This window comes from Abrus precatorius, unplaced genomic scaffold (assembly GCF_003935025.1).
Source record: "Abrus precatorius isolate BTA unplaced genomic scaffold, Abrus_2018 Scaffold0, whole genome shotgun sequence".
Taxonomy (NCBI): Eukaryota; Viridiplantae; Streptophyta; class Magnoliopsida; order Fabales; family Fabaceae; genus Abrus; species Abrus precatorius.
Window position 1 is genome coordinate 1,320,632 of NW_020874290.1, and position 11,173 is coordinate 1,331,804.

Genomic DNA, 11,173 nt, shown 5'->3' on the forward strand with positions numbered 1-11,173 from the left:
TTTATTCTCATAAATTATTTTATATGATCCCTTATTATTGCTCATATGATAAGTGATATCATATAATAAGTAATAGTTAGGGATAGGGATGACAGGATTTGAACCCGTGACATTTTGTACCCAAAACAAACGCGCTACCAAGCTGCGCTACATCCCTTTCCATTGGTTTCCAGTATCATTATAAAGAATCTTTGTCTTATTTTCCACATTTTTCTTTTCTTCGTTGATATACATATCAATTATCCTATCATTTTTCTTTTTTTTTTAGTTTCCTAGACTATAATATAGAATAGAATATGAAAAAGAAATATTCTATAGAAGAAAGAAAGAATATTGAATTAAATTAAAAAATAGAATAAAAATAGAATTTAAAATAGAAAGTATAATAAGAATAAAGAATAATATGTATATAAAGAAAAAAAAAGAATATATAGAATAGAAAATAGAATAATGAAAAAATTCAAAAGAAAATAATTCGTTTATTAAATAAACGAATTATTCGTAATTAATATAATAATATTAATATAATATAGTTAAATATTTTTTATGAAAAATAGAATAAATAATATTAATAAATACTAGAATCAAATTAATAAATACTAGAATCAAATAAAAAGAAAATATTCTAAAAAAGGAGGATTTGAAATGCGAGATCTAAAAACATATCTTTCCGTGGCACCAGTAATAAGTACTCTATGGTTCGGGGCTTTGGCGGGTCTCTTGATAGAGATCAATCGTTTTTTCCCAGATGCATTGATATTCCCCTTTTTTTCATTCTAGTTATTGGCACAGCACGGGAAGGGGTGAAGAAAATCAATTCAATATCTGTAATTAATTAATTAATTCCCTCTTCTTTATTTCTTATTTTTGAGAATGAAAATTTTTTCAATTAGAAAAGATAAAAGTGGATTCAGCCTCAGTGAAACTCGGAATCTGGTCTAGGCTTCAATGGAATTGAATTAAGAATTTCATTCCATTTCTATTAATAATAAATAGAGTGAGACCAAAAATAAAAATGGAATGGATAGGAAGGGGGCAAAATATCATACAAGATACTTAAATGAAAACTAAAATATTGTACTGCGATTCGAAACAAAATATAGTTCCAAATCATTATATTACTTAATGATTACTGTACTACATTAATTGGAACGAAATCTTTCAGAAGTTTATTTCGAATTATTAACTTTTAATATTTTTCGTTCCTTTTTTCTTCTTCGCTTCGACTTCGAAAATAGAAGAGTTAAGTGAATTAAAAACCCAAAGGAGAGGTTCATGGCCAAGGGTAAAGATATCCGAGTAACTGTTATTTTGGAATGTACCAGTTGTGATCAAAAGAGTGTTAATAAGGAATCAACGGGTACTTCCAGATATATTACTCAAAAGAATCGACACAATACGCCTAGTCGGTTGGAATTGAGAAAATTCTGTCCCTGTTGTTGCAAACACACGATTCACGCAGAAATCAAGAAATAGAGAAAATTGATCGCTTATGTGTTACCTTTCTAACCAAGGAACATAACATGTAATAAAACAATCTTTCATATATGTATATAATTTTTAATTAAATTATATACATATATCATTATAGAACATATATTTCATTATAAAACATATATTTCATTATAAAACAAAAAAAAAAAAGAAACTAAGAATAGAAAGAAAAAAAAACAAATCTTCTTTTAAGAAATGCGATTTTTGGAATAGGAATAAACAAACCATGGATAAATCTAAACGACTCTTTCTTAAATCCAAGCGATCTTTTCGTAGACGTTTGCCCCCGATTCAATCGGGGGACCAAATTGATTATAAAAACATGGGTTTAATTAGTCGATTTATTAGTGAACAAGGAAAAATAATATCTAGACGCGTGAATAGATTGACCTTAAAACAACAACGATTAATTACGATTGCTATAAAACAAGCTCGTATTTTATCTTCGTTACCTTTTCTTAATAATGAAAAACAATTTGAAAAAAGCGAGTCGACTGCTAGAACTGCTACTGTTTTAAAAAAAAAAAAAATAGAGTTACTCCTTAATTGAATTCAAATTTGTATCTAAACTCAAATCAAACGTGGATTGATGTTTTGTTCGAAAACTCCAACAATTCAATTTGGGTTGTTATATTGTAATAAAAAGGATAATCCGTTAAGAAGAATAAATCTTTTTTTGATTCAGCTTGGTTGTTTATTTTGATCACTTTATCATATGAATTCTAATTTTATCATACAAATCTCTATTCTATACCTTCCCGGAGCTCAGTCTCCGGGAAATTTTAGTTTTTATGAGCTCGTTGGCAATCATAAAAAGACAATTCTCTTTTAATATAGCTATTTGTGCAACTATTTTACGATTAAGAAGCAATTGCTTCTTGTATAGATTATAGATGAAATTATTGTAAATATAGTATATTTTTGGATTCTCGCGAATTACTGCATTTATTCGACTAATCCATAAACCGCGAAAATCTCTTTTTTTCCTATCTCTATCCCGATGAGCCGAAACCAAAGCTTTAATTTTCTGTTGAGGAATAGTTCGAGTAAGTCTTGAATGAGCCCCGCGAAAGCTTGATGTAAATAAACGAATTTTTGTCCTCCGTTTCCGAGCTATATATCCTCGTTTAATTCTGGTCATTGAGTAAATGAGACTTTGGTGAATAACTATTTCATTTTTTTCTTTCAGTTATTCTTTTCTTCTTCCTAGTCTATTAATAACAAAGATGGATTCTTCCAATGTATAAAAAAAAATTCCAATGGCTTTTGCTACTATAACCTTCCCAACCACGATTTTTTTCTAAGTATTTAATTTAACTTTGAAATAAGAAATTGTATTGATACTAGGTATCAAAAAACATAGTAAATTAAATAGGATATAGATAAAAAAAAGAATGGGTTCCATCGTTTCTATGATTCTTTTTTAAACGACTAGGTCCTCTCTATACACCGGAGCCCCTTCTTTCATTTAATCCTTATTTAATCAATGTTATTGTTAACTTGTACAGTTCACATTCTTTGGCTCTACCCATGAAATATTTAGTAATAGGTTTTTTACAACGAAATCAAGTTATACAGTAACGGTGTTTAAGTATGAAAATTAGCTGGGTAACTGACCTTCTTATTCCGTTTTTGCAAAATAAATTAGGGGCATAATTTTTCTTTAATAGTATTTTCTCCGCTTAGTGGGTAACCATTTGTTACCAATGGAAAAGTGTTTCTCATCTTAAATTGCAAATTGGGGTGATTGGGTTTACACCAATCGAAATCATAAATTTTATATATGATAGAAGAATGCTTATATTATTAATAGATTTTTTTTTAAGTTAAGATAGTGTGAATGGAGTTCTTCCATTCACACTATCTTAACTGATCGCTAATACTGAAAAAATGGGTTTGGTTTCTTTTTTTTTTTATTAGTAGAATGATCTAAACGAGTCACACATACACCCTGGTACATGTCCCTCGGCGCTGAGGGCATCCCCGAAGAGCGGGGGATTTCGTGACATTTCGGATTGGCTGTCTTGTGTTTCTAATAAGTTGTTTCATAGTTGGCATGGTGGATCCTATAGACATAATGAGCCGGTTTAGATCAATCCTAACCCGATGATTATGAATTACTTATATTTTATTAATTTAATAGATTAATTAATAGAAAAAAAAAGTTATATTAAATTAAAAGGATTAAGGAGATAAAATTCAATCTCAAATCCTGTATTTTTTTTTGAGAAGAATCTTAGTTACTAATTGTTTATTGAAGTGCTATAATATCAACAATTCCGTGGGCTTGGGCTTCTGCTGCTGACATAAAAACATCCCTTTCCATATCTTCAGATACAACCCATAAAGGTTTACCCGTTCTTTGTACATAAACCCTTGTGATAGTTTCACGCAGTTTCAGTAGTTCTCCCGCTTCCACGATAAATTCTCCCGTTTGTGCCTCATAAAAAGAACTAGCGGGTTGGTGGATCATTACCCTGATTATATAACTTTATAAGTCTTTTCTTTATCTTGATAAAGATTTTGATGCGGATTTTCCCAATATTAGTCAATATTTTCTTTCGTCCTCAAACTAAGGTGAAAAGAATAAATACAAATAAGAAAATAAATGAGCAAAGATAAGATTCAATAACCGTACAAGCATTTTTTGCGTATTGATGCATACGGCTTTTCTTTTCCACGTATGCAATTTCTTTTTTTCCTCTATGGATAGAGTATTTTCTCTATGGATTTTTTTCCATTGAAGAAAAAAAATAGAAAATCTACTGGGTTTTTTGGATCCAGATCCTTAAATAATAAATAATACAATAACCAACCTTCCTTTTTCTTTTTGAGTATTTTTTTTAAATACTATGATGGTTCCGTTGTTTTCTTATTTCGTCTTTTTTGTTATTCAGCAATCCGAAAGTTTCTTGTTTTTTATCATATGTTTTTTATTTTCTAATTAAAATAAATATTGTTAGACATAAATATTGTTAAAAGCTTTTTGGTATGAAAACTAAAAACAAAAAAGTCTGTGACACTAAAACTAAACTAGGTTCTGATAGATCAGATAAAATCGTAAAAGCCTCTCTTTCATACTACTTTTTCGATACATAATCAAATGGTTTAAAAAAACAAAAATTTGTATATCGAATTCGAAGTACCATGCTATTATTACTTAAGTATTTTTATGGCGAAGGTATAGTCTTCATATATATTCTCAAATAAAAGAATCATTGGCGCCAAGCGTGAGGGAATGCTAGACGTTTGGTAATTTCTCCTCCTGCCAAAAGAAAGGATCCCATTGAAGCGGCTAATTGCATACATATTGTCTGTATATCTGGTATGTAATATTGCATAGTATCATAAATAGCATTCCAGGTATTATCCACCCACCCGGCATTTTTTTATAAAAAACAAATATAAATCATAGATGTTTTATCTTTATTCATACAGATTCTCCGGGTGGGTGGATAATACCGGAATGGCTATTTATGATACTATGCAATATGTACAACCAGATATACAGACAATATGTATGGCATTAGCCGCTTCAATGGGATCCTTTCTTTTGGCAGGAGGAGAAATTACCAAACGTCTAGCATTCCTCACGCTTGGCGCCAATGATTCTTTTATTTGAGAATATATATGAAGACTATACCTTCGCCATAAAAATACTTAAGTAATAATAGCATGGTACTTCGAATTCGATATACAAATTTTTGTTTTTTAAACCATTTGATTATGTATCGAAAAAGTAGTATGAAAGAGAGGGCTTTTACGATTTTATCTGATCTATCAGGAACCTAGTTTAGTTTTAGTGTCACAGACTTTTTTGTTTTTAGTTTTCATACCAAAAAGCTTTTAACAATATTTATGTCTAACAATATTTATTTTAATTAGAAAATAAAAAACATATGATAAAAAACAAGAAACTTTCGGATTGCTGAATAACAAAAAAGACGAAATAAGAAAACAACGGAACCATCATAGTATTTAAAAAAAATACTCAAAAAGAAAAAGGAAGGTTGGTTATTGTATTATTTATTATTTAAGGATCTGGATCCAAAAAACCCAGTAGATTTTCTATTTTTTTTTCTTCAATGGAAAAAAATCCATAGAGAAAATACTCTATCCATAGAGGAAAAAAAGAAATTGCATACGTGGAAAAGAAAAGCCGTATGCATCAATACGCAAAAAATGCTTGTACGGTTATTGAATCTTATCTTTGCTCATTTATTTTCTTATTTGTATTTATTCTTTTCACCTTAGTTTGAGGACGAAAGAAAATATTGACTAATATTGGGAAAATCCGCATCAAAATCTTTATCAAGATAAAGAAAAGACTTATAAAGTTATATAATCAGGGTAATGATCCACCAACCCGCTAGTTCTTTTTATGAGGCACAAACGGGAGAATTTATCGTGGAAGCGGGAGAACTACTGAAACTGCGTGAAACTATCACAAGGGTTTATGTACAAAGAACGGGTAAACCTTTATGGGTTGTATCTGAAGATATGGAAAGGGATGTTTTTATGTCAGCAGCAGAAGCCCAAGCCCACGGAATTGTTGATATTATAGCACTTCAATAAACAATTAGTAACTAAGATTCTTCTCAAAAAAAAATACAGGATTTGAGATTGAATTTTATCTCCTTAATCCTTTTAATTTAATATAACTTTTTTTTTCTATTAATTAATCTATTAAATTAATAAAATATAAGTAATTCATAATCATCGGGTTAGGATTGATCTAAACCGGCTCATTATGTCTATAGGATCCACCATGCCAACTATGAAACAACTTATTAGAAACACAAGACAGCCAATCCGAAATGTCACGAAATCCCCCGCTCTTCGGGGATGCCCTCAGCGCCGAGGGACATGTACCAGGGTGTATGTGTGACTCGTTTAGATCATTCTACTAATAAAAAAAAAAAGAAACCAAACCCATTTTTTCAGTATTAGCGATCAGTTAAGATAGTGTGAATGGAAGAACTCCATTCACACTATCTTAACTTAAAAAAAATCTATTAATAATATAAGCATTCTTCTATCATATATAAAATTTATGATTTCGATTGGTGTAAACCCAATCACCCCAATTTGCAATTTAAGATGAGAAACACTTTTCCATTGGTAACAAATGGTTACCCACTAAGCGGAGAAAATACTATTAAAGAAAAATTATGCCCCTAATTTATTTTGCAAAAACGGAATAAGAAGGTCAGTTACCCAGCTAATTTTCATACTTAAACACCGTTACTGTATAACTTGATTTCGTTGTAAAAAACCTATTACTAAATATTTCATGGGTAGAGCCAAAGAATGTGAACTGTACAAGTTAACAATAACATTGATTAAATAAGGATTAAATGAAAGAAGGGGCTCCGGTGTATAGAGAGGACCTAGTCGTTTAAAAAAGAATCATAGAAACGATGGAACCCATTCTTTTTTTTATCTATATCCTATTTAATTTACTATGTTTTTTGATACCTAGTATCAATACAATTTCTTATTTCAAAGTTAAATTAAATACTTAGAAAAAAATCGTGGTTGGGAAGGTTATAGTAGCAAAAGCCATTGGAATTTTTTTTTTATACATTGGAAGAATCCATCTTTGTTATTAATAGACTAGGAAGAAGAAAAGAATAACTGAAAGAAAAAAATGAAATAGTTATTCACCAAAGTCTCATTTACTCAATGACCAGAATTAAACGAGGATATATAGCTCGGAAACGGAGGACAAAAATTCGTTTATTTACATCAAGCTTTCGCGGGGCTCATTCAAGACTTACTCGAACTATTCCTCAACAGAAAATTAAAGCTTTGGTTTCGGCTCATCGGGATAGAGATAGGAAAAAAAGAGATTTTCGCGGTTTATGGATTAGTCGAATAAATGCAGTAATTCGCGAGAATCCAAAAATATACTATATTTACAATAATTTCATCTATAATCTATACAAGAAGCAATTGCTTCTTAATCGTAAAATAGTTGCACAAATAGCTATATTAAAAGAGAATTGTCTTTTTATGATTGCCAACGAGCTCATAAAAACTAAAATTTCCCGGAGACTGAGCTCCGGGAAGGTATAGAATAGAGATTTGTATGATAAAATTAGAATTCATATGATAAAGTGATCAAAATAAACAACCAAGCTGAATCAAAAAAAGATTTATTCTTCTTAACGGATTATCCTTTTTATTACAATATAACAACCCAAATTGAATTGTTGGAGTTTTCGAACAAAACATCAATCCACGTTTGATTTGAGTTTAGATACAAATTTGAATTCAATTAAGGAGTAACTCTATTTTTTTTTTTTTTTAAAACAGTAGCAGTTCTAGCAGTCGACTCGCTTTTTTCAAATTGTTTTTCATTATTAAGAAAAGGTAACGAAGATAAAATACGAGCTTGTTTTATAGCAATCGTAATTAATCGTTGTTGTTTTAAGGTCAATCTATTCACGCGTCTAGATATTATTTTTCCTTGTTCACTAATAAATCGACTAATTAAACCCATGTTTTTATAATCAATTTGGTCCCCCGATTGAATCGGGGGCAAACGTCTACGAAAAGATCGCTTGGATTTAAGAAAGAGTCGTTTAGATTTATCCATGGTTTGTTTATTCCTATTCCAAAAATCGCATTTCTTAAAAGAAGATTTGTTTTTTTTTCTTTCTATTCTTAGTTTCTTTTTTTTTTTTGTTTTATAATGAAATATATGTTTTATAATGAAATATATGTTCTATAATGATATATGTATATAATTTAATTAAAAATTATATACATATATGAAAGATTGTTTTATTACATGTTATGTTCCTTGGTTAGAAAGGTAACACATAAGCGATCAATTTTCTCTATTTCTTGATTTCTGCGTGAATCGTGTGTTTGCAACAACAGGGACAGAATTTTCTCAATTCCAACCGACTAGGCGTATTGTGTCGATTCTTTTGAGTAATATATCTGGAAGTACCCGTTGATTCCTTATTAACACTCTTTTGATCACAACTGGTACATTCCAAAATAACAGTTACTCGGATATCTTTACCCTTGGCCATGAACCTCTCCTTTGGGTTTTTAATTCACTTAACTCTTCTATTTTCGAAGTCGAAGCGAAGAAGAAAAAAGGAACGAAAAATATTAAAAGTTAATAATTCGAAATAAACTTCTGAAAGATTTCGTTCCAATTAATGTAGTACAGTAATCATTAAGTAATATAATGATTTGGAACTATATTTTGTTTCGAATCGCAGTACAATATTTTAGTTTTCATTTAAGTATCTTGTATGATATTTTGCCCCCTTCCTATCCATTCCATTTTTATTTTTGGTCTCACTCTATTTATTATTAATAGAAATGGAATGAAATTCTTAATTCAATTCCATTGAAGCCTAGACCAGATTCCGAGTTTCACTGAGGCTGAATCCACTTTTATCTTTTCTAATTGAAAAAATTTTCATTCTCAAAAATAAGAAATAAAGAAGAGGGAATTAATTAATTAATTACAGATATTGAATTGATTTTCTTCACCCCTTCCCGTGCTGTGCCAATAACTAGAATGAAAAAAAGGGGAATATCAATGCATCTGGGAAAAAACGATTGATCTCTATCAAGAGACCCGCCAAAGCCCCGAACCATAGAGTACTTATTACTGGTGCCACGGAAAGATATGTTTTTAGATCTCGCATTTCAAATCCTCCTTTTTTAGAATATTTTCTTTTTATTTGATTCTAGTATTTATTAATTTGATTCTAGTATTTATTAATATTATTTATTCTATTTTTCATAAAAAATATTTAACTATATTATATTAATATTATTATATTAATTACGAATAATTCGTTTATTTAATAAACGAATTATTTTCTTTTGAATTTTTTCATTATTCTATTTTCTATTCTATATATTCTTTTTTTTTTCTTTATATACATATTATTCTTTATTCTTATTATACTTTCTATTTTAAATTCTATTTTTATTCTATTTTTTAATTTAATTCAATATTCTTTCTTTCTTCTATAGAATATTTCTTTTTCATATTCTATTCTATATTATAGTCTAGGAAACTAAAAAAAAAAGAAAAATGATAGGATAATTGATATGTATATCAACGAAGAAAAGAAAAATGTGGAAAATAAGACAAAGATTCTTTATAATGATACTGGAAACCAATGGAAAGGGATGTAGCGCAGCTTGGTAGCGCGTTTGTTTTGGGTACAAAATGTCACGGGTTCAAATCCTGTCATCCCTATCCCTAACTATTACTTATTATATGATATCACTTATCATATGAGCAATAATAAGGGATCATATAAAATAATTTATGAGAATAAAGCGCTCTTAGTTCAGTTCGGTAGAACGCGGGTCTCCAAAACCCGATGTCGTAGGTTCAAATCCTACAGAGCGCGATTCCATTATTATTAAATTGAGAATTACACTGAAATAATTGAGCAGCAGTCTAAAGTATGAATTTATTGAACCCCAGTATTAAAACAAATAAATAGGGGATCAATAAACAAATGAGACATTAATTAATCAAAGGTCCAGCTGATCACCTCGTCGGTATTGTAAATATGCAGTTACAAATAAGCCAGCTAAAGTAATAGGAATTAAACCTAACACGATTCCAAATAGAAAAACTTCAATCATTTTTTTTGTTCGAAAGGGAAAGGGGGAGGTAATATTTATCCTTAAATAATAATCTGTATTGATCATTCATTTTAATTTGAATGACCAAAAATTGGAAATTGACACGGTAAGGAACTATAGAATATCTTGAATATTCCAAGATTTCCAACTAATTTCATAATTTTAAATCAAATAAGTCGTATCTTATTCAGACCGATAAATAGAGCTGAGGTTATAGTTAAAACCGCTAGTAAAAAACCGAAATAACTAGTTATAGTGGGCATAAAGAAGCTAAATGAAATATGTTCTTTTTATACATATGTTTATAAAGCACTTCCCTAAGTTTCCATTTTTGAGAGAAAAAAAAGAAGATAAATCAAAATATCCCTGAAAAGATACAATTGAAAATTTGAGATTTTTCAATCAATTATTACAGACGAACAAAAATAAATATAGTGACATAATAAAAAAATCAATTCATCATCTGTGACATCTACCCATCCTGTGATTCCAAATGAACCGATTTATTGAACAACTCATGAATTGAGTAAAAGTAAACTAATCTAATTAAAATATTCATTTTGATTCTTTATATATATATAAATATTTATATTTGTTATATATATATTCTATAAAATTCTATTTATATTAGAAAAAAAAAGATTCTATTTATATTAGAAACTATAATAATAATTATATGCGAAATATAAAATAATAAAAAAATAATAAGAATTTTGTTGTTCAAATTTATTTAACTTTAAATTAATATGGAAGAAAATAGGAGAAAAAATGTCTATTTTATTTTGACCCCCTTTTTCTATTGTATCTAATTTGTTTTCTTTTCACTTTTTTTTTTCGAACAAAAGAATAGAGTGATCTTAGAATGCCCTTTCCTTTTTGACTTTTCTTTTAACTCATTTCATTTTGTAGTAGGTTCCATTCTTCGAATATCTACAACGAGAAGAAAAAGGTATCAGATCACTCCAAACTAGGGTTCCACAGTTTTTTTCTCTGCATATTTTATTTAAGAGGAAAGGTCTATCCTTATAATTAAGCCAAGAAA

At 29.1% G+C, this 11,173-nt stretch overlaps 1 non-coding gene across 1 annotated transcript; it reads left to right on the forward strand.

Annotated features, from left to right (window-relative positions):
• Positions 1 to 9,816: 9,816 nt before the first annotated feature.
• Positions 9,817 to 9,890, forward strand: TRNAW-CCA. Its single transcript has one exon. It is a non-coding gene; the product is annotated as a tRNA-Trp (tRNA).
• Positions 9,891 to 11,173: the final 1,283 nt, after the last annotated feature.